Here is a 25,043-nt window from a genome sequence, read left to right as displayed (position 1 = left end):
ATGGGTCTTATTAGATGTTGTTTGGCAAACTCTAATCTGGTCTTCCTGTTTTTGAGGCTCACCAATGGTTTACATCTTGTGGTGAACCCTCTATATTCACTCTTGTGAAGTCTTCTCTTGATTGTTGACTTTGATATACACCTACCTCCTGGAGAGTGTTCTTGATTTGGCCAACTGTTGTGAAGGGGTTTTTCTTTACCAGGGAAATAATACTTCTGTCATCCACCACAGTTGTTTTCCATGGTTTTCCGGGTCTTTTGGTGTTGCTGAGCTCTCCGGTGCATCCTTTCTTTTTAAGAATGTTCCAAACAGTTGATTTGGCCACACCTAATGTTTTTGCTATCTCTCTGATGGGTTTGTTTTGATTGTTCAGCCTAATGATGGCTTGCTTCACTGATAGTGACAGCTCTTTGGATCTCATATTGAGAGTCGACAGCAACTGATTCCAAATGCAAATTTTCACACCTAGAATCAACTCCAGACCTTTTACCTGCTTAATTGATAATGAAATAACAAGGGAATAGCCCACACCTGTCCATGAAATAGCTTTTGAGTTGATAGTCCCATTACTTTTGGCCCCTTAAAAAGTGGGAGGCACATATAGAAACCGTTGTAATTCCTATACCGTTCACCTGATTTGGATGTAATTACCTTCAAATTAAATCTGAAAGTCTGCAGTTAAAGCACATCTTGTTTGTTTCATTTCAAAGCGATTGTGGTGGTGAATAGAGGCCAAAATATGAAAATTCTGACAATGTCCCAATATTTATGCACCTGACTGTACATACATACATATGAAAATAGTAAAAGATACAGCCACCGGCGTCACTATTAATAAAAGTGCACAGTGCAATAAATATGTAAAATAAAAACAATTTAATCAAAATTCATAAGGACATACTAACATAAATATACAAAATAGAACGCACAGAATGGTACATGTGACCTTTTTTAAAAAGTGTCAAGCTATTGGCTACAAGGTAAAGGAGCAAAGATGATAATATATAATATTTACTGAATTAAAAATGCATGTCAATAAATCTCAACACCATAGTGTTAGAATAAAGTGCAGATGGACAATAGTATATATTGCACAGGCCCAATAATATATACTAAAAGCAAATAAATTGAGAATATGGTTCTAAAAACAGCAGTGAGTTAAAAGGTGCTTATCTTAATAGCTCAAAGGCAAGAGTGCAGCTTCCCCAACGCGTTTCATCCAATGGGACTTTTCAAGGGACACATATATAAACACCTATATGAATAAATAGAGGAAAAATACAACACCTGTTTTACCTGGAAGGAGGGTCAGTAAATTACGCTTTAGATCTAGTTGATTGTAGTGTCACCTGCCAGTCATTTGAGGATGCACTTTGTATCATGTAGGATTTATGGAAAGGGGCTTTGTTATATATATATATAAAAAAAAAATTATATAGAAATGGCTTTCAGGTTGATCCTGTTACATCCTGGGTCATGTAGGTGCATGGGTATTAAGGTAGGCGGTGTCTAGCTATGGGCTGTTATATTTCTTGTTCCTTTTTTGAGTGTTTTAGCTCTTTTTTACAATGGTGTTTCAAGTGGGTACTGGCCAGTCAGGCGTCACTCATTATCTTGACGACTTCTCTTGATAGGGCCGGCCGATAGTGTTATTTGGAGTGAGCTGCGGTTTTTCAGTTCAAGCACTTTCTGGGGTCAATGGGAGTTCCCATTGGGCACAGATAGACAAAAAGGCTGGTTACCATTTTGTTTACCTAGGTGTTGAAGTTGACACCAATTTGGGTTTGTGTGGACTTCCCTGTGAAAAGGTGGGGAAGATTAGCGAGCTGTTAGTGAGTTTTGTTTCAGCTAAGGGGATATCTTTGAAGCAACTGCAGTCACTGCTAGGTTTGCTCAATTTTGATTACAGCATTATCCTCATGGATGAGGTTTTTTGTTGCAGGCTGGAGCGAGCCTCGGCGGACATGAAGAAGGATTTTAAGGTTTGGTTGAGATTCCTAAAAGGAATTTAACAGGGATCGCATTTGGCTCGCTTTGTCTGGCCATTAGCGAGTTTCAGTTGTTCACAGACGCATCGGGGGCATTACTTTTTAGAGCGATTTGAGGGTGAATGGTGTGCGGAGGCTTGGCCCGAGTGGTGGCATTCGTAGGATTTGACTCATAACTTCTGTTGGAACTGTTTCCAACTGTGGTAGCAGTTGAGCTATGGGCTTCGAGGCTTAGCAATCGGAAAATCATATTTTGGTACGATAACTTAAGGGGTGATTCAAGCTATTAACAATCAGAGGTCGGTCTGCCCACAAGTGCTACGGCTACTTAGACATTTAGTTTTGTCTGTCTGCTTGGGAATATTGATTTTACGGCAAGCATGTCCCGTAGAACGAGATTACGGACGCGTTGCTCGTTTCCAATGAGATAGGTTTAGGTTATTGGCCTCGTCAGACAGGATTCATGGATTGCTTTGTCCTGATGCTGTCTAGCAGATCATAAATCCGGCATTGCAGGTCTCGCTTTTTGAGCACTTGCTCCAGGTATGTTGAGGTCCTATTCCACAGCTTGGAATGAATGGCAGGTTTTTCTGGTGAAGATGGAAGCCGGTAGGGATCTGCATGTCAGTATGTCTGAGTTTGCATGGCACGGGCATGAGAGTGGGTGTTCAAAGGCTTCTATGTCTTGCGCTTTAGCTGGCATTTCCTATTTCTCATATCATAATGGCTTGACTGATCCTATAAGATCATTTATTATTGCTAAAGCGCTGAGAGGCAGGGCAGGGGAGCAGGTGACTTTGGGTGATTCACGTAGTCCAATAGATGGGGGTATGTTGAGGGATTTAGTTTTGGAAATCTCAGGCATAGGTAAGGAGATTTTGAAGCGGTCTTGTTCAATTTGTCCTTTGCGTTGCCGTTTTTTGGCCGCTTTACGGGTTGGGGAGTTAGTAGCAGCAAATAAAAAACCAGCCAACACAGGGTTGCTAATGGGTAATGTAGTAGTTAAGGCTGATTTAATTTAGTTAAAATACGGAAATCAAAAACGGTTCAGATGGGTAGGGGACGTTAGATTTCTGTCCCCTCGCATCTGGAGACAAGCATCTGCCCAGTTACGATAGCTAACAGGTATAACCAGCAGCGTCTAAACGGGGGGGCTCAATGGCTTATTCATGGAGAGCTTTCACCCCTATCTAAGTTTCAGTTTACAAGGGTGTTCAATAGATGCCTGATAGCTTTGGACGTTGATTGATGAGTACGGCACCCATTCATCTAGGATTGGGGCAACAACTTGCACAGCAGCGTTAGGTTCTTCCACAGAGGCAATCAAGCACTTAGATAGAGGGAAGTCTTCAGCTTACAAGAGTTATATATAAGGGGTGATAAATGGCAGAAGTAATGGTGCTCCTTGCGAGTTTTTTTTTTGGGAAACCCAGTACCTTATGCTACCCGCCACTAGGGGGGATTGGAGTTCTTTTCACTTTTGCCCTCAAATCAGCATAAGAGGTTTTGTGTCGTTCACCTCCATCTGGGTCGCCCAAACAACTCAATTTTCCCTCCTTTTTTCCTGTTTGAGTTTGTATTATTATATTCTGTTAATGCTTATGTTATTCGATTTTTTTCCCATCACAGGTTTTTTGAGGAAAGATTGCCGGGTGTGGATTGTTGGGCATTCTTTTGTGTACTGGGCTAGCAGGCATAGCTGTGCTACTTTAGCCCCTTTTAAGGTCCGTTGGATTAAATTGAGAGGTCTTAAGTGGAACGGCCTTTTGGACTCTCTGGCAGTCTAAAAGCAAGTGGGGGACCCCTGACTGTTTAGTAGTGCACTTAGGTGGTAATGACCTTGGCACGTGTAAAGGAGTGGAACTGATACTCGCCATTAAGCGGGATTGGAAGATGATGGCGGAGCGCTGGCCACAGGTTAAGATTTGTTTGTTTGAAATAATTCCGAGGAGGTTCTGGCATGGCACGCAGGGTGGAGCAGTCCTAGACAGAGTTAGGAGGAAGCTGAACGCTGCGGTGTCTAAGTTTGAGATGGTTTTAGATGGGCGTGTTATCAAGCACCCTCGTCTTCTCTATGAGGGGGTGCATTTATATAGGCCAGATGGAGTGCACCTCACCGAAGAAGGTTTGGAGTGTTTTGTCTCAGATATCCTTGCTTTTTTGGAATAGTTTGGAGGGGCTAGGTGTTCTTTGGTGGCATTACGTGGCCATTTTGTCCACGTCGTTGGTGGAAAACAGTGCTCCTCGGTGGCTCAATTTAGCACAGCAGAGCTTAGCTAGCATTCCCCCTTTGCGAGAAGTGAGTCGGTTACTACTTTAGGGGTTACTACTTCATCCTAGGGAGGGACCAGCACTGTGCCAGTTAAGGGAAGGTGCTACTACCCAGGATAGCTTGCGCAAGGGGTGGAGAACTCCACCCCATTTTTGGTAAAGCGAATAATTATTATGAGCTGTAGACCGAGGTAGCACTGCTTTTGCGCCACCAGGACTAATTAATTCAATTCTATTCCGATCTAAATAAATTTGGCTGTGACCTCTTTTTTCCAATTCTATACAGTTGTCTGTGTCTTATTTATTTAGTTAATCTTAAGAGTGGTGTTTAAAATAATAAAACTATGGGTGACTTATATAATTGGCTTTATATAATAGAAGATTTATTTGAAGTTTCAATAACATGATGTATTTTGCTTGATGTTTGCAGTTTCACAACACAAAACCACAATCACACATTTTGTGCAATGCTCTCTTTAATACATAGAGACATACCCCTTTTTTAAGACCTATGCAAGCTTAAAAACACTACCCTCCACAAATCACAATTGCAGTGCCAATACCACAACTATTCCCCACGGGACTTATTTTGCAATGTCTGTTATTTGTTATGTTGTATTAGATTGCATTGATTGATATGTTTTTATATTACCACGATACACCCAAATATTACTGGCTTCTAGTCCATAAACATTGCTTGGCTTTCTATTGTGAGATTGCATGGCATGAGCTCCCTCTATCTATACTGCCAGCTTAGAACACAGACCACATCAGACATCATAGTGGAGGAGGTAGAGTATAATGAAGGAGACAGGTAATAAAATAAAAACATTTTAATGCACCTTTGTGCAGGGAGTATAGCTTGAGGCAATTGAGAATGAGGTTATAAAGGTGCCAGATAAACAGGGAGCACTGTACTATGATTCAAAGGCAATGATTTATGTACTCCTAGTCTATGTGATGTGATATGTATTTCTAAATAGTTTTATAGTATATTGGTTTTAAGTTGAAGTTTTGTGAAGTATATCATATATATATATATATATATATATATTATATATATATATATAGATATAATTAAATATAGGATATACTTCACAAAACTTCAACTTAAAACCAATATATATATATATATATAAAACAATTGTATGTAGAAAATTTGTGCAGGCAGTGCAATGTACACAACTTCATGAGAGAGGACATTGGACCTCATTCAGAGTTGGTCGCAAACGCTGAGCGCTCGCAACAGGCTTGATGTTTTGGTCCTGCACACGCGCAGCGGCCGCACTGTGCGTGCACAAGCCCCGGAGCGAGAGAGAAACTCTCTCTCCAGAGCTCACTACAAAAGGGGCGGCTGTCGATGTTGATCGACAGCTCGCCCCGTTTTGTAGGCGGGGCGGGGGGTGGACGGAACGCCTGCCATTTTGTGGGCGGCCGCACTGACATCAGCAGTGATGTCAGTGGGGAGTTTCCTGCTCGATCAGAGCAGGAAGCTCACTGGGGCTTGCGGTTGCCGAGACCCAACCTTAGGGTCTGGTCTTGAACATCTTGACCATCAACCTGGTCGGTCACTAAGCTGTGGGTGGTAACCCACAGCTTAGCTAGTGACCAGGAGGCCATACTAAAAAATAGAAACAGCCGCCCTCATTCAGAACGAGCGATCGCTTCTTGCGACCGCCTCTGAATGAGGGCCATAGTCCATTTAAATAATCAAAAATATCTTGCTATAAGTAAATGCAAAACTGGGTACAGATATTCCAAATATCCAAATATGCAGTAATGCAGTATTCCACAACATCCAATTAGAGATCAGTGGTTCAGAAATGTGTTTGATATTGGGCCAGTAGGTAATTTTCTCATCAAAACAATTTACAAATCTTATTTTTAGTTGAAATGAAAAAATTGTAAAAAGGGTTTTTCCGACCTTGCAGCTTCAACCACATCGAAGGTTTTGTCACGACCGGCTGTATGGAATCCCCTACTGTGGGGTGCAAGCTGAGGTTCAGGACTGAAGGGGGAATCTGAGACGTGGGGCTTGTACACAAGATCTCCTCATCCACGAATACCAGTCGTTGATGAGACCAGTACAAAGGTGCACAGTCTAACCAACTGGCAGGTGTTTGCCAGTGACCCCTCCAAGCAGGATATGGGCTTAGCTGCACCCAACTGGCAGGCCGCAGTCCTTTGCACTGGTGACTGATACCATGGGAAATGGAGAATCTTATTACAGTGGCCCTAGGGAATAGTTCTACAAGTAATATGCCATACCCTAGTATAGCTTCTAATATATACCGAAGGGTCTAGGAGGCACAATGGCACATAGGATTGGATGCTGTAGTGACTAAGGCTGGATGCAGTAGTAACTGCAGAACTGAGGCTGGATGCTGTGGTGACAGCGGTATTGAAGCTGGATGCTGTAGTGACTGCAGAACTGTGGCTGGTAATTGCTGTAAGCACAGGAGAGATATACTGGACACACTGGAGCACAATGATTAGGTAATTGCTGCGAGCACAGGAGCGATATACTGAACTCACTGAGCACAATGATTAGGTAATTGCTGAAAGCACAGGAGAGATATACTGGACACACTGGAGCACAATGAATAGGTATTTGCTGCAAGCACAGGAGAGACATTCAGAACACACTGAAGCACAAGAGTCGGAACTGGTAATCACAGGAGTAACACAAGGACAGACACGGAAAGAAGTAGCATCAGCAGACACTGGAAACGACAACATTGCTCAGGCAACTTCCTGGAGTTCTAGAGCCGGATACATACCCAGGGGTAGCGGATGATTGGAGCACAGCATCAGCTGACTGAGATCATGCTACCATTGGTTGGGATACTGTCACATTATATGAACTGTCATGGCGGCGCCCTTGCTAGGAACTCCGATCCCCAACACACACAGCTGACCATGGAAGTTCGCAAGTACCTAAGGCAGAATGCTCGGCACCTCGCCCATCACTGCACCAGACGACTGACCGAATGAGAAGTCAGGGGAAGCTGGCGCAGAGGTGAGAGATAGCCGATCCTAGACTGAACTGTGACAGTACCCCCCCTTTCAGGGTGGACACCGGACACCCTCGAAGGCTTGAATGGAACTTCTCTGAAGGAGAGAACACGAAAAGTGAATATCTCCAGATAATCCTTCTTGGGCTCAAACTTTCGAAAAACTTTGAAGAGATCTTCACTAGGAGTGCACAAAAAAATATTTTACTTGAAAACATCAAAAAATCTTGTTTGAAACTATAAGAAGAGTTGAATTCCACAAGACTTGAAAAAAGCAACTTCCAGAATCACTATGAGGACTTTGTAGCTTTACCAAGCTTGAGCTGATATTTGGTACGGAATGATGTGTTCTTCTTTCGTACAGATGGCTCCTGTACCATATTGTCTTGACACGGAAGCAAGGTGGTACATCTAAGTTTAATATCCGACGGTGGTCAAATCAACTCAAAACCTTTATCACAAAAGGAGTAAATTCCTTAATCAGAGCTGTACTGAAAGCTCCCACATCCAGCAGAATAGGATCCTTGGAATCAATAACTGGATTGACCCACTCCAAAGCTCTCCCCCTAAAGTTCAAAATGAGAAACTTAACAAGATTGGTGGGAGTGATACCACAAGATGGATCAGTTCTAATTAGGGTGTCAACGTGTTTCAGCAATGCAGTGTATTGAGGCACCTCTCCATCAAAAACTATGGACATCGATGTATTCGATGATTCTTGAGCTGCAGAATCTCCCTTGGAGGCAACATCACTTAGAGATTCTTTAGACTGAGGCTTGGATGATACAACTAAACTTGATTGAAGTTCGTCCTTCAAACTGATAGAAGAATTCTAAGGAGACTCAAAAAAATTGCAGCTGGTATTTATTAGCACCCGAAGGCCATATTCATCAATAATTTTAATCCCTAAGTTCTTTGCTTTTTTCCTCTTGGACTCTCCACCATCACATCCCGTGATTAAGTAATTAATGTTAGTACTGATATTTTTGAAGACTTTGCCTCCAAACTCTTCTATCATTGCCTTTGCCTCATTTTTAGTTATGGGCTCCAACATTCCGGAAAACACAAACGTCAGACCTCCGAAACATTTACTTGTGCCTAAGGAATTCTGCATGTCATTAGAAGCTGTAAAACTGGTCCTGTTTTTAGGAGAAAGAGCAATTGAAAAAGGCACATCACTAGAAACCTCCTTTCGGGGAGAAAGACTTGAAACCCCCTCCTGGGATGTAATACTTAAAAACCCCTGCTGGGGTATACAACTAGAAACCTCCTCTGGAGGTATGATGCTGGAAACCCCCTCCTGGGATGAGGGACTTGAAACCCCCTCTTTGGGTGTGAGGATTAAAAACACCCTGCTTGGGTGTGAAATCCAAGACCTCTTCTTGGGGTATGGAATTTGAAACCCCATCTTGAGGTATGAAACTTGAAATTCCCTCCTGGGGTATATAACTTGAGGCCCCCTCCTGGGGTATAACACTGGGAACCCCATCCTGGGGTAAGATACTTGAAATCCTTTTCTGGGTGTAGCACTTGAAACTCCCTCTTGGGGCATGATACTAGAAACCCCCTCCTGGGGTATTGCATCAGAAAACCCCTGTTGGGGTACATCCCTTGAACCTCTGTTTTGGGAATAAAGATTAGAGACCACCTCCTGGGGTATATAACTCGAATTGGAAACTTCATCCTGAGGCGAGAACTTATAATCTCCTTCTGGGGTGAAGAACTCAAAACGAAGACCCACTCCTGGGGTAAGAGACCTGAGACCCCCTCCTGGGGTACAAGACTTAAAACATCCTTTTGGGGTGAGAGACTCAAGGCCCTTTCCCGGAGTACAGGACTTGACACTCCCTATTGGAGTATGGGACCTAAAACCCCCTTCTGGGGAAGCTGACTTGGCTTTTCCTTTCGGAATACGAAATATGAAACCCCCTTTTGGGATGCAAGAACAGAGACTTCCTCCTGGGGTGAGTGACTCGAAACTCCCTCTTGAGGTACGAAACTTGAAAACCTTTCTTAGGGCCCAACACTTGAAATGAAGGCCATCTCCTGGGGCGTGAAACTCAAAATGAAGGCCCCCCCTGGGGAGTGAAACTTGAAACAAAGGCCCCCTCCACTGGCATGAAACTTGAAACAAAAACCCCCTCCTGGGCGTCAAACTTGTAACCCCTCCTTGGGGAACAACACCAGAGGACCCCTCCTGGGAAATGACACTTGTAACCCCTGCTTGGGGTGAGAGAGTTGAAATTGAAGGCCCCTCCTGGGGTATGAGACTTGTTACCCCCTCTTGGGGAGTGAAACTTGAATTTGAAGCCCCCTCCTGGGGCATGTCACTTGAAACCTCTCCCTGGTGTAAAACTCTTGAAAACCCCTTCTGGGGAGAGCCACTCATATCCCCCCCTGGGGTACAGGACTTGAAGTTAAAGAGTTTAAGACTGGTTTACTACATAACTCCTCAGGAACAACTATCTGAAGACCTCCTACTTTTCTTAGACGAAGAAAGAAGCATCTTGTGGCTGGACCCCAGTTATAAACTTTTTTTTGTTTGGAAAGCATCTCCTTTTTGTTTGAAACGGAAGGAGTAGCGATCACCAGTGATGACGGGGAAGAACTTGAAGTGCCGTCTTCGAGGAGCACACCCTTGTCCCCACCTCTACAAGGAAAAAGAGCACAGTCTCAGATAAAATGGTGATCATAACCACAATACAGGCATAGTTGTAGTTCCCAGTGGCGTTGATGTTCGCTCTCCGAAAAGCTTGGGACGCAGGAAGCTTCGATGCATTACTCCAGCCTCCTTGAATATCTTGGGGAGGACATTGGACATTGGAATTGTTCCAAAAGCTGAGAAAAACTTATAAGGAGGTTAGGTTCACTAGAAACAGTTGCCAACGTAGACAGGGGATCTCCAGAAGATAGACTTGAAGACTCAAAGCTTTCCCCAGATGTAGGAGGGGGTGAAATATGAGACTCAGAAAAACCAGACACAGGAAGTTTTGTTGATAGTACTTGAGAAATAGCTGGAGACGATACAGAAGGAGCAAAACATTTTTCTTTGAATAACCACGAAAATTCTTGCAGGTGTTGCCCCACAACCCGCAGAAATGTCTCATTAGTGTCCACTCGAGAGAGCAGCTCGAAAAGCCCCACCTTATCCTTCAACCCGGTGGCTTGCATATTTTTATGGCCTGAGCAAACTGTCATGACCGGCTGTATGGAATCCCCTACTATGGTGTGCAAGCTGAGGTTTGGGACTGAAGGGGGAATCTGAGACGTGGAGCCTGTATACAAGATCTCCTCATCCACGAATACCAGTCGTTGATGAAACCAGTACAAAGGTGCGGAGTCTAACCAGTCGGGAGGTGTTCGCCAGTGACCCCTCCAAATTAGATATGGGCTTAGCTGCATCCAGCTGGCAGGTCACAGTCCTTTGCACTGGTGACTAATACGTTGGGAAATGGAGAATCTTGTTACAGTGGCCCTAGGGAATATTTCTACAAGAAATATGCTATACCCTAGTATAGCTTCTAATATATACCGCAGGGTCTAGGAGGCACAATGGCACAGAGGATTGGATGCTGTAGTGACTGAGGCTGGATGCAGTTGTAACTGCAGAACTGAGGCAGGATACTGTGGGGACAGTGGTATTTGAGATCGGATGCAGTAGTGACTGCAGAACTGAGGCTGAATGCTGTGGTGACAGCGGTACTGTAACTGGATGCTGTAGTGACTGCAGAACTGAGGCTGGTAATTGCAAGCACTGGAGAGATATTCAGAACTCACTGTAGCACAATGCTTTGGAATTTGATGCAAGCTACCCCTATGTGTCTCTGCCTGACACTACACTCCCCATGTGTGCCTCTGCCCCTTCTACCCCTATGTGTCTCTGCCTGGCACTAACTACCCATATGTGCATCTGCCCCCTTCTACCCCTATGTGTCTCTGCCTGACACTACACTCCCCATGTGTGCCTCTGTCCCTTCTACCCCTATGTGTCTCTGCCTGGCACTAACTACCCATATGTGCCTCTGCCCCCTTCTACCCCTATGTGTCTCTGCCTGACACTACACTCCCCATGTGTGCCTCTGTCCCTTCTACCCCTATGTGTCTCTGCCTGGCACTAACTACCCATATGTGCCTCTGCCCCCTTCTACCCCTATGTGTCTCTGCCTGACACTACACTCCCCATATGTGCCTCTGCCCCCTTCTACCCCTATGTGTCTCTGCCTGACACTACACTCCTGATGTGTGCCTCTGCCCCTTCTACCCTTATGTGTCTCTGCCTGACTCTACACTCCCCATGTGTGCCTTTGCCCCTTCTACCCCTATGTGTCTCTGCCTGGCACTACACTCCCCATGTGTGCTTCTGCCCCTTCTACCCCTGTGTGTCTCTGCCTGACACTACACTCCCCATGTGTGCCTCTGCCCCTTCTACCCCTATGTGTCTCTGCCTGGCACTACACTCCCCATGTGTGCTTCTGCCCCTTCTACCCCTGTGTGTCTCTGCCTGACACTACACTCCCCATGTGTGCCTTTGCCCCTTCTACCCCTATGTGTCTCTGCCTGGCACTACACTCCCCATGTGTGCTTCTGCCCCTTCTACCCCTGTGTGTCTCTGCCTGACACTACACTCCCCATGTGTGCCTCTGCCCCTTCTACCCCTATGTGTCTCTGCCTGGCAGTACACTCCCCATGTGTGCTTCTGCCCCTTCTAAACCTATGTGTCTCTGCCTGACACTACACTCCCCATGTGTGCCTTTGCCCCTTCTACCCCTATGTGTCCCTGCCTGGCACTACACTACCCATATGTGCCTCTGCCCCTTCTACCCCTATGTGTCTCTGCCTGACACTACACTCCCCATATGTGCCTTTGCCCCTTCTACCCCTATGTGTCTCTGCCTGACTCTACACTCCCCATGTGTGCCTTTGCCCCTTCTACCCCTATGTGTCTCTGCCTGGCACTACACTCCCCATGTGTGCTTCTGCCCCTTCTACCCCTGTGTGTCTCTGCCTGACACTACACTCCCCATGTGTGCCTCTGCCCCTTCTACCCCTATGTGTCTCTGCCTGGCACTACACTCCCCATGTGTGCTTCTGCCCCTTCTACCCCTGTGTGTCTCTGCCTGACACTACACTCCCCATGTGTGCCTTTGCCCCTTCTACCCCTATGTGTCTCTGCCTGGCACTACACTCCCCATGTGTGCTTCTGCCCCTTCTACCCCTGTGTGTCTCTGCCTGACACTACACTCCCCATGTGTGCCTCTGCCCCTTCTACCCCTATGTGTCTCTGCCTGGCAGTACACTCCCCATGTGTGCTTCTGCCCCTTCTACCCCTATGTGTCTCTGCCTGACACTACACTCCCCATGTGTGCCTTTGCCCCTTCTACCCCTATGTGTCCCTGCCTGGCACTACACTACCCATATGTGCCTCTGCCCCTTGTACCCCTATGTGTCTCTGCCTGACACTACACTCCCCATATGTGCCTTTGCCCCTTCTACCCCTATGTGTCTCTGCCTGACACTACACTCCCCATATGTGCCTCTGCCCCCTTCTACCCCTATGTGTCTCTGCCTGACACTACACTCCCCATGTGTGCCTCTGCCCCTTCTACCCCTATGTGTCTCTGCCTGGCACTAACTACCCATATGTGCCTCTGCCCCCTTCTACCCCTATGTGTCTCTGCCTGACACTACACTCCCCATATGTGCCTCTGCCCCTTCTACCCTTATGTGTCTCTGCCTGACTCTACACTCCCCATGTGTGCCTCTGCCCCTTCTACCCTTATGTGTCTCTGCCTGACTCTACACTCCCCATGTGTGCCTTTGCCCCTTCTACCCCTATGTGTCTCTGCCTGACTCTACACTCCCCATGTGTGCCTTTGCCCCTTCTACCCCTATGTGTCTCTGCCTGGCACTACACTCCCCATGTGTGCTACTGCCCCTTCTACCCCTATGTGTCTCTGTCTGACACTACACTCCCCATGTGTGCCTTTGCCCCTTCTACCCCTATGTGTCTCTGCCTGGCACTACACTACCCATATGTGCCTCTGCCCCTTCTACCCCTATGTGTCTCTGCCTGACTCTACACTCCCCATGTGTGCCTTTGCCCCTTCTACCCCTATGTGTCTCTGCCTGGCACTACACTCCCCATGTGTGCTACTGCCCCTTCTACCCCTATGTGTCTCTGTCTGACACTACACTCCCCATGTGTGCCTTTGCCCCTTCTACCCCTATGTGTCTCTGCCTGGCACTACACTACCCATATGTGCCTCTGCCCCTTCTACCCCTATGTGTCTCTGCCTGACACTACATTACCCATATGTGCCTCTGCCCCTTCTACCCCTATGTGTCTCTGCCTGGCACTACACTCTCCATGTGTGCTTCTGCCCCTTCTACCCCTATGTGTCTCTGCCTGACACTACACTCCCCATGTGTGCCTTTGCCCCTTCTACCCCTATGTGTCTCTGCCTGGCACTACACTACCCATATGTGCCTCTGCCCCTTCTACCCCTATGTGTCTCTGCCTGACACTACACTACCCATATGTGCCTCTGCCCCTTCTACCCCTATGTGTCTCTGCCTGACTCTACACTCCCCATGTGTGCCTCTGCCCCTTCTACCCCTATATAAGTACAATTCTCACTCAGCACTCTGCACTGCACCTTTGCACCCTCCAGGATTTGGAAGGGAGGGGGGCCCTACATGATCCACTTGTATGGGGCACCATGATTCCTGATGGCGGCCTTGTGGGTATGTAATGCCAGCTGTTGGGATGTCTCCTGTCAGAATACCGACAGTAGCATCCTGATGGTTGTATACTTACCTTCTCCCCTAACCCTCCCTTCTTGTAGCCTAACCCTCCCTACCCAGCACCCTAACCCTCCCCGTTAGGGCCTAAACCTAATCCCCCCTCCATGCAAAAACCTAATCCTCCCTCCTTAGTGTCTAGCCCTAACTCTCCCTCCTAGGGGTGCCTAGCCCTAACCCCCCCACCCACCAAACTGAACCCTAAGCTCCCTAAATCTAACCCCCCCCACCCCTGTGGCTAATGCTAAGGGTGCCCCAGACTTGCCTCATCCGGCTTGGCGTCCCTCAGCGTTCCGGCATCGGGATTAAGATAGGTGTTGGTAATTCGACGCCTATTTTAAGTCTCTTGTCGGGATTTGGATGTTGGGATTCATAACTACATCCCAAAAGAAACCAGTATTTACCCCACATGCAAAAGCAATATGTGTATTTGCACTCCTTGTATTGCAGCATGTTTTTATCCGAATACAGACTTACTTTTTTTTGCTTTGCTCTCATCTCAGAATCATCCCCTTTACCTGAAGGGAGAGGGGTTCTGGGCTGTAACTGGGGGGTGACCATGCATTCACTAAGAACAGCCCCATTTCATGTAATGGGAATGTCCCGGGCCGGTAAAACAACTTCTGTGTTTGATTGTAGCATTCGGATGGAGACGGCTCATTTACACCTAGCACAGGACTGTTGCACGTCCAGATACAAATGATGCAGGTTGGGTCTGCAGATAGAACCCCAATGGACGGGATAGGCTTCCACTTTCAGATGCATACATGTTCTGCACACTTGGGTGGATACTCACATCAGCATAAGAGAGTAAGTAGAATGCCGTGGTCCAACAGTAAAGTGGCTGCAGGTGCTTCTGACTTGGAATGAGGCCCTATGTGACTCCATGTACTGACCCCAGTTTTCTAACTTACCATTTGCTCCTTGCCCATTCGGACACTGGCTTGTTTGTTATTCGCTGGCTTAGTCTCTTCATTTGTTTCTATTGGTTTAACAATGTCTATTAGCAATAAAATATCCTTGATAAGCTTGCAACCTACCTCTCTTGTCAGTCAACCACACAAATGAGTGGGAGGTCACCACCTGGTGCGAGTTGCAGTTGCTAGTGGTAATAGGCTGCTGACTGACAGTGGAACCCCATATATATTGGTAACTTAGTAGAACAATAATGCTGGGTACACACTGAGCGATGTGTACCAGTACAATATGTTGGCCCGATGGGCCGACATATCGTACCTTGGGTACATATTAGAATGAGGTAGTGAAGGATGGAATTATCCCTTGTTCTGTCCTTCGTTACCTGCAATGGGGCCACATGTGATATCGTAGTCGTCACTCTAGCACCCTGCGCCTGTGAGAACCCGTGCAGTTCCTCTTTCCTGCCTGGGGTGTCACTCTCTGCACTGGTGCATCTAGCACAATCATCTGATGCAGCAAACTGCTGAGATACAGCAGTTTGTGTGCTAGAAGCACCAGAGCAGAGAGCGGCACCTCAGGCAGGAACTGCATAATTTTTAAAAGGTGCAGGATGCTAGAATGAACACTAATATCATCCGGTTGGATGTGCAGCATAGCCGACCGGACTATACCGCATGCAATCACAGGAGCACGGATATTGGCCGTATACTGAGTGATGCGGCCGATATGTTGTTCTGAGTTGCCAGGCGCAGGCACAAGCAGGGCTGGGAATGGACGACGAGGTGGGAGTAGAGGAGAGTGGGAGCCGTGGTCCGCATTTGAGAAAGGATCGGCTTGGCTGACATATTCCTGCTGCGGGGTGAGGCGGCAGTACCGCCCGTGACACTGAGGTGGGTGCCATTGGAGGGGGAGTGGTGCAACCAGGTTGGCCCTTTACTTACACCAGACAAACTGAGAAGGGGAGTCGCTGAGGAGAGGTAATGCCCCTGGCCTGGAATCTCCCTCGCCCACCCTATGCATTGCTTCGATGCCCTCTGTCCTGATTCCTCAATCATAAATATTAGCTGGTGTGAATGTACAGTGTATAGGTCAGGTAACTTTTGTACCGATAAAAAATAGTATGTACGTTTTCAATAAAGGCAGTTTATATATGCTTTTTGCAAAGGTTGATATTATTTATATATTCCCTATTGAGGTCTACTAGGTGTTGAGGTTTATTTTATCAAGGGGCAATAACACTAAACTCCAAAAAATTGATGTTTTTTATACTGTGACAGTGTTATTTTTTAAAAGATAATTCTGGTGGTACAAAGTGCTGGGGGGGGGGGGATTTGGCAAAGCATGTTTAAGAAGTATCTCTATCACCATATCAGATTGGCAAGTAAAACAAAGCAGGTGTGTATAGGCCGTTTTGGGGGGTATATCTCAGCCTGTGATTGTGAATTTGTACACAGTGAAGGCTCCAGTGTGTGCTTACTTGTGAAGGACATCCTGAACGACCGTAGGGTTACTCAGAAGATGGATGGCACGACTGATGGTGTATGTCTATATACAAGCAATGGTTTTCAGGCGCCACTAGTGGGCGTCTCAGACTCAGTACAAACTCCTGCGGCTGCAACATTTGCATAATACATATATAGGGGAAAATAAAAGTTCATGTCAAGTCAGTAATATTATTTTTTGGCATATGTAGTGGAATGGCCCCTGCATTGCATATCGGTCACTAGAATGGTTCATGTATTGTTTATCAGTCACTAGAATAGTCTCAGCATTGGTCAGATGGGGCTGGTAGGTGATGTATCTGTACCTCTTTTACATAACAGCTTGTCACAAATTGCAATAGCTATTTAAACCACACCCACATTAGACAAAAAACACACAACATTTTTTATTACGCCCATTTCTCTGTTTCGCACGCTGGTAGAAAAGCCGGGCTATTTGTTTGTGTCTGTCCCCCAGGAGGAAAGTTACCAGCCAGCCATGGTCCCATCATAGGGTATGTAAACAAATGTGGACCCATCTGCTTCCTATATCAGGGCCAGTCCCAGTCCAGGCCTGCTTATTAGGGTTATCTGACCATTCTTTTCTCTCTGAAGCCCCATTCGGAACAGTAGTTCTACTACAAACCTTGCAGCATTCTCCCTGAGCAGCAGAGAGAACAATCCGTCCTTCCTTTTGCATAAAACCCTCTTCTATCTCTCAAGGACAGTGCATTATAAGACTTTTGTTAGAGGCAACATTCAAAATACGGATCTGAATATTTTTACAAACATTATGTAAAACACATGACTTCCTGGGAGATTTACATACATATTGAAAGTCCAAACTGCTTTCCAGAAAGCCACAAAATGATATCATTTTTCACATACACTACCAGAAATCCTTCTTGTGATAAATAAATGCAGAGAGTTATTTGACTTTCAAAGCTTCTGTGAGGCGGCCTCTTCATGGCGTTTCCACATTTATATTCTTCTGCTAGTTGTACTCTAGAAAGCGAAGGTTTGACTTATTTTAGTTAAGATAGAAATTGCTGCTGGAATTCGCAGACGTGAATATCACAGGATGCAAAACGTGGTGATCACGTCTTTCACCGTAAGTATTTATAGTCCTCTAATCCAAACCACTACCAATAACAATGTTCTGTATGAAATCCTGAACTCATAGACTGTTTAATGAACAAGTGAAACAACTAACAGGCTTTATTATCTAGAGATAAGTGAGTAACATTGGCTAATATAAACATTCTACATCTTTCATTGACTAGTGGTTAATGATTCAGTTGTAAAAAAAAAAAACTTTACGGTGTCAATCCAGTTAGGTGCGAGTTGCGAGTAGCGAGTTTGTGTCATGAAACTCGACAACGTCACACGAATGCGCATACCTGAGAATTCTGAAATCCAATTAAAAATACCTATTTACGGTACTGCGGCAGTGGAGGTTTGACAAATGACTGCCAAATGCGACGTGAGAGAAATACATAAAAAAGTGGTGAGACCATCCTGTCCCCCCAAAAATTTATAATTTTGTTAGCAGGACCATATTGAAGGCTGTTTGTGGGCATTAGGAAAGTACTGAAAGTTTTTTTTAACAGTGTTGAATGGCTGATTTGTGCTTTTTTAAAATGTAAAAAGATTCTAAAAAGCAAACTTTTTTTGTTTAATCTCAAATGAATTAAAAGAAAACTACAAAAAAAGTAGGAAAAAAAGGAGATTGGGGGGTACTTTGTGGGCACTTTAAAAAATTGTAAACAGAAATGATAAAGAAAATAATAATGTTTCAAAGAAAATATACTGTAATTAATTTTTGGGTACCTAAACTACTGAAAAAGTTGATTTTGGGGTAATTTGATGGCTTTTGTTTTAACTCCCAAAACTGATATGTAATTATTGGACTAATTAAGCTAAATGGAAACTTCCAATTGCCTAATTGATCATTGGGGGGGGGGGTCCAAATGGTTCAGCATAATTTTAACCTTAAAATAAAGATTTTCCTTTCCATCTATCACCCTCAGAGAGGTGCGAATAGAAAAATGCGAATTCACTCTGACTGGTTCAGTGCGAGTTGCTAATTGGATTGAAAAATAAATTCGCTAGTAAACCACAAATCGCACCTCGCAATTCACACCCTTGGAAAGACTTGGATTGACCCCCAAGTCTTTTGAAGCGCTGGTGTTATATTCTCTCAAATATAAAGAAAACCTATTAGAACGAGTGTTTACTGTGGGTCGGATGCTGAGTTGGGCTTGTGCCAGTTTGAGGAATGTAATATACACAAACCAGCTCTGCATATGTCTAGAAAACATTTCTGGCATAGGCGCTTATGCATATTTGTGTGAGTCTGACACTAACAACCCAGAAAATAGATACAAATAGAATAATAACAGAGCTTGTTGAGGAAAAAATGAAACTGATGTAACACAATTGGTATATATTTATTAAAATGTATATTTAAAGTATCTAGGACTCTATCAAGATACACATACAAAAAAACAACTTAATGCACCCTTAATTAATCCACTGTTGTAATGTTAAGTGACTGGTAGGTAAATCCTGTTCCTATAATGACTTCCGATAGCAATTGTGGCCTTAAGAGAGGATGTCCAACATTTGCTGGTTATAATTACCATCCATGTAGCAATGTTTCTCCAACAGGATAATATTTTAAGGAACCAGATTCCTACAAAACAAGGTTTTATTTTCAAAAAGAATAAATCACTGAAAAATGTCCTAGCTCCTAGCAATTTAAAAACTGCTATTCCTATAATCAATTATAAACAGGATTTATCCTGGCTTAAGCCAACCAAAGGCATTTATAAATGTGGTGGCACCAGATGCACCACCTGTGATTATTTTTCAAAGTCAACCACTATTCCAACATCATATGAGGGACCAACATACGGAAAAAAAAAATTAACTGTAACACAACATTTTGCATTTATGTTCTAATATGTGGGTGTAATTTACTATATGTGGGCAGGACAACTCGGATGATCAAAACTTGTTTCATGGAACATAGGAGAAATATTCTCAAAAGAATACAAACACACAGTGTTTCTAAACATTTTGATGATCATCACAATGGAGATGATAGGTCTGGAACTTATACCAGTGACAAATAGAGGGGGAGATCGTTTCAAAAATCTATGCAAAACAATAAATTCCCTGGATGTTCAAGTTAAACTCCCTTCATCCTAACGGTTTGAATGATTCTGTAGAACTAAATGTAGCTTTGTAAATAAATGTATGGTTAGATGCTCTATACAGAAAGGTAGACAATAATTAGCATAATAATAAATAAATAATAGAATCAAGTTGGGGATCTTAACCAATTGTTGATATATACATATACTTGTTTCTGATTTAGATAACACGGTAGCGTCACTAGGGGGGTGCGGCCAGCACCGAGTGTCACCCTTCAAGGGAGTGACACCTTACCGCACCGCACATCATACCAGCGGGCCGCACACCAACGGCACCATCGCGCACCGCCGACCATGAGCTGCTGCTAGAGCCGGAGTCTGACACCTTAACTGTATAGCTGGCTGGTCCGTCCTGCAGTGCCGCGTGCTTGTCCACCTCTCCTCTGCCCGGCGCTGCACATTCTCTCACCGCGGCTGGCGTCCAGAGCCACACACAGGCACAGAGAATCTCTGTGCCTGTGTGTGGTTCTGGACGCGGCTGCGATGACGTCATCGTGCATGCCTGCTCCGCTTGGAGTTCTGGGAGCCGCTCAGCCTGATGGAGGAGGAGGGACTACGGGCCTGAGCTCGCTGCGTGCCAAGAAGGACTGCGCACCGCACCCGGACACACCCAGTGCTGGCCTGCAGGCCATGAAATGAGATGAGATGAGGTAAGTACTGACCGCGCAGCACAGGGGAGGGGGCACAGCATAAGGGGGATTACTGGGGGCCAGAGCCACTGCATAAGTAGCACTACTGGAATCACATCTTAAGGGGCATTGCTGGGGGCACTGCATAAGGGCACTAATGGGGGCACAGCTTAAAGGGCACTGCATGTGCTACTCGGGACACAGTTTAAGGGACAATGCTGGGGGCACTGCATAAGAGAGGCAATACCAGGGGCACTGTATAAGGGCACTACTGGGGGCATAGCTTAAGGGGTATTGCTGGGCCACTGCATAAGGGGTGCTACAGGGGGCACAGCATAAGGGGCATTGCTGGGGGGCACTGCATAAGGGCACTACTGGGGACACAGCTTAAGGGGCATTGCTGGGCCACTGCATAAGGGGCATTACTGGGCGAACTGAATAAGGGGCACTACTGGGGCACTGCATAAGGAGCGCTACTTGTGGTAAAATATAAGGGGCGCTACTGGGAGTACAGCATATGGGGCTCTAATAAAGGGGGCATTGCATAATGGGCTCTAGTACAGGGAGCATTGTATATTGGGCACATTACTTATGTAAATGTCATTATGTTTTACCTGTGATATTGTATTGTAAAGGTATAATGTTAGTTTTGTTAGCTGCTTATTTTATTACTATTGCCATTGCATTTAGCGATAGTCCAAAAACAGTACTAAGGATTCTGGGCCCAAATCAGACTCGCCCGCGAGCACTGAGCTCTCGCAAGCGGGTCGATGGTACCCTAATGCGCATGCGCACGCCAGAGGGAGGTCCGTCGTGCGCATGCGCGAGACCCGCATAGCGACAGCCAAGCTGTCGCTATGGGTCTCGCACCAAAGGGGGCGTGCTGTCAATGGTGACTGACAGCACGCCCCCTTTGGTGGACGTCCCGGGGGCGTTGCTGCCCAGACGGAGGCTATCCCATGGGAACTCCTTCCATCTGGAGCGGGCCCCACTGACATCACTAGTGATGTCAATGGGAGTGCTTTTGGCTCTGATAGAACCAAAAGTACTCCTGGGCTTGCGGCAGTGAGACCTTACCGCAGGGTCTCGTCGCAAGCCCGATGGTCGCGATGGTCTTGACAAATTACATATGACAAATTACAATATAATTTCTTTACATCTTCTAGAAAATCACACTAAATTAAAACTGCAGGTTTTATTACAGTGGAAATTGGTGGGAGACTCTCTGTTTATCCCATCTGCGTCGAACACCTGTGAAAAGATGAATATCCGCTACCAACATGCAATTCTTCTTAAAACTCTCTTTATAGAACAAATGATATCACTATTTCTGAAAAACTAACTGGTCACAGTGACCTACAGTTACATTGTCATGTACTACACACTTAACAACTTGGCACAGTCACACTTACTGTATATCAGCAAAAACACTTTCTAAATAATACACATTATGTTTAAAGTCCTTTGGTTCACTTTTATAATTGCATGCATGTAACCTAATACCAACAATACGTTCAGTTTTTATTCTCTATAGGTGGTGCACGTTTAAGTTGATTTTGGGATGTTCCTCTAAGTTTTGCTAAAGTTATCACTTAAATACTGTTGCAGAGCTCTGTTGTAGTACGTTGCCTGGGTTGAATGTGTTTTGCAGCCTATAATGTAACTTATACAGCCATTTGAAGTGCTTAAAAGGAGTTGTCTTACTTTACGCTGTTATCCCTGCAGACTTTCACTAATGTTGTTTAGTTGATGACTCCTGACCGGGTCAGCTAAGGCTGTTATGTATTGATTATAAACTGTTATGGCTAATCTGACCGTGGTGCAGCAGTATGTCATATAGTTAATGTCTCTGCTGACTCTTGTCCAGTAAGCTATGGCTGCTGTCCAGTATCTTGGGTACTAGCTATACTGCTGGATGAGTATGGTTCTGCAAATGATAATTAGGTGATGGTCACTATAACTGACACCTGCACACCTCACCTTACTCTATTGCCTCAGTGCTGTAGCTGTAATGCAGTCTATAATGCAGGATTTCGCTGGGGATTGTGTTACCGACCTCTCCGGACTGCTTCAGGGAGATAAGTGGCACTACCCAGTGGTCTCTTTACATGGGAAACAGGCTAGTCTCTGCTTGAAGTTTATATTGAGGTAGGCGCCGTCTCTGATCTGGCCTCTGATACCGATGGATCCACCCTCAGCTTTTCACCCCTTTGCTGTAGGCTGTCACAGGTGCTCGGTGGAGGTCTCTGGTGCTCCGGTGCCAGCAGCCGACCGCTGCTGCTATGTCCACAAATTGCCACAGTCCCTCATGCGAGTCCTCCTCTCTACGCATCATCCTCAGGGCTCCCTGTACCTGCCGTAAGTGTCCAGCAGGTTCTGCGTCATGTGACCTCCTGCTGACTCATCACATATTACCTGCACCACTACATATATTTTTGTTTTTATAGGGGTTTTAAATACATTAGTAATACCCACCATAGGCTTAAACACAGTGTTTTGGTGAGGTGTCCCACAACCATCTCTTTCTCTGATTTAGAATAAACTATTCTGGTCAGAGAGCTGACACAGATGTATGTGCTAGAGATGAGTGGTCTGGATTACCTTGAATCTGGACCGCTCTGAACTTCTTAATCCGAGCTGCATCCTAGCCCTGACTCTGGGTTTACCGCTGGGCTTGGATATGAGATCGTGGCCGAACATCATCCTCCCAGCATCAGTTCTCACGGGGTTTAGATTCCATATAAGGACTTGGCGCCATTTACTCCAGTCCAGTCATGCTTCTGCATGCTGCGCTCTGCTCTGCGGTATCCAAGTTAGGCTGTGTCCATCTCTAAGGGGCTGTGTCCATTTCTAAGGGGCTGTGGCCATCTCTAAGGGGATGTGTCCATCTATAAGGGGCTGTGGCATCTCTAAAGGGTTGTGTCCATCTCTAAGGGGCTGTGTCCATTTCTAAGGGGCTGTGTCCATTTCTAAGGGGCTGTGTCCATCTCTAAGGGGCTGTGGCCATCTGTAAGGGGCTGTGTCCATCTGTAAGGGGCTGTGTCCATCTCTAAGGGGCTGTGCTGCTGGAGCTGTGCTGTGACTATGTCCATCAAAGTGGCAAGCTGTGCCCAGTCCCCTTAAGTCTTAATTAATTTCCATCACAGTGGTGCTCCACTGACTCCGCAGGCCCCACCCACTGAGTTCACAGTGTGACTCGATATTTGTCAAGCAAAAAAACGTTAAAATAATTTAAAAAATTGTTATTTGTACTGTACTGCACCCCAGTACGCTGTATTGCCCCAGAGCTTGTGCGTAAGGGGGTCTGACTCTATGCAGCTGTGAGGTGGTCAAAAGTGACTGAAAATTAATGTTATTGAGATTAATAATACTCTGGGAACAAAAAAAGGCCTAAATTATTTGATTTTAGCTTTTTTTTTGTAAATTTTTGAAAATAATGAAAATCCTAATCCAAAACCAGTCACAGCGGTTTGGCAAATCCAAAACTGAACGACAAATCGGAGCCAGATCCGAATCCAAATCCAGCGAAAATGGTCCGACACAGTTCTCTAGTATGTGCTGTGTAGTACACTATAACCACTATAACCACACTGTGCCGTGACTGTAACATGCACAAATACCTTGGAGAAACATTGCATTATTAAACTGTTCTTTTGTTCTGTGATATATTGCTGATGTGTTGGCATCGGCAAGTACGTACACACTTGCCGGTTCTGGAAGCGGGGACCTTGCTGGATGCGGCAGCATTGCCCCCACCGAATCGCCCGTCGGACCTGCATGTCACTGACGACACACGGGAGCACACATCGTCAGCAACATAGTGGGTACACACTGCCGGATGAGAACGATATGTGTACCCGGCTTTAGTGTACCATAGTATAATATTTTTTTTACTTTTGTAACTAGGGATGTGCGACTGGTCCAGTCGCTGCCCCCTAGCCCTTTTTTCTGGATAGCAGGGTGCCTGGAATTGCACCCTGCAGTTGATATCACTCTGGCATTGCCGTCCACAGTGTCCTTTGGATGCTCTACGCATACCTTGTACCCTGCCGCCTGTAAGTACAGCCGCTCGGAGCACCCTGATGGCACCCTGGGCACTGCTGCACTTCCCGGTGCTGGCGGCCCCATCCTATCTGTGCAGCTCCATGATTTCATGCACTCAGGGGGTGAGGCAGCGTCGTACTGGGGCATGAAGGGCCCACTGGGGAATGCAGTGGTAGGGGCCCATGCTTAAGAGGTGTGGTTATCCATAAAAGGGGGTGTGAGCAGTCACCCTAAATGCTTGGCTAATCAATAGGTGTAGATTCTATAGAAGGGAACCAATCACCCATATTGATCAGTGGTACTGCTCCACCAGATAACTGACAATCTAATAGAGTAACAATGTATAATTTGTGGTCTGGAACCTGACACCTTGAAGAGCGGGTGGGCCCTTAGGCAGTGGGGCCCACTGGGGATTTCCCCTGTACCCCTGTGGGCCAGTCCAACCCTGGGGTGAGGTCAGCATAGGGGGCTTGGAGTACCTGTTATGTCACTGGTTAGTACTGTCAGTGTGTCTGTCTGCCCTGTCATTGTGTCTGTCCCTCAGTCCTGCTTACATGCCTGTCAGTAGCCCCTGCACAAGCTAGGGTATGTACGATATTTACTGTGATTGTAAATTTGTAAGTTTGTGATAATGTAGATGACTGTCTGCAAACTTCCCTCTGCAGTATAGAGCCTGGGA

Source organism: Taudactylus pleione, unplaced genomic scaffold (genome assembly GCF_031769625.1).
Source record: "Taudactylus pleione unplaced genomic scaffold, aTauple2 ptg000032l, whole genome shotgun sequence".
Taxonomy (NCBI): domain Eukaryota; kingdom Metazoa; phylum Chordata; class Amphibia; order Anura; family Myobatrachidae; genus Taudactylus; species Taudactylus pleione.
This window is presented reverse-complemented; position numbering follows the sequence as displayed.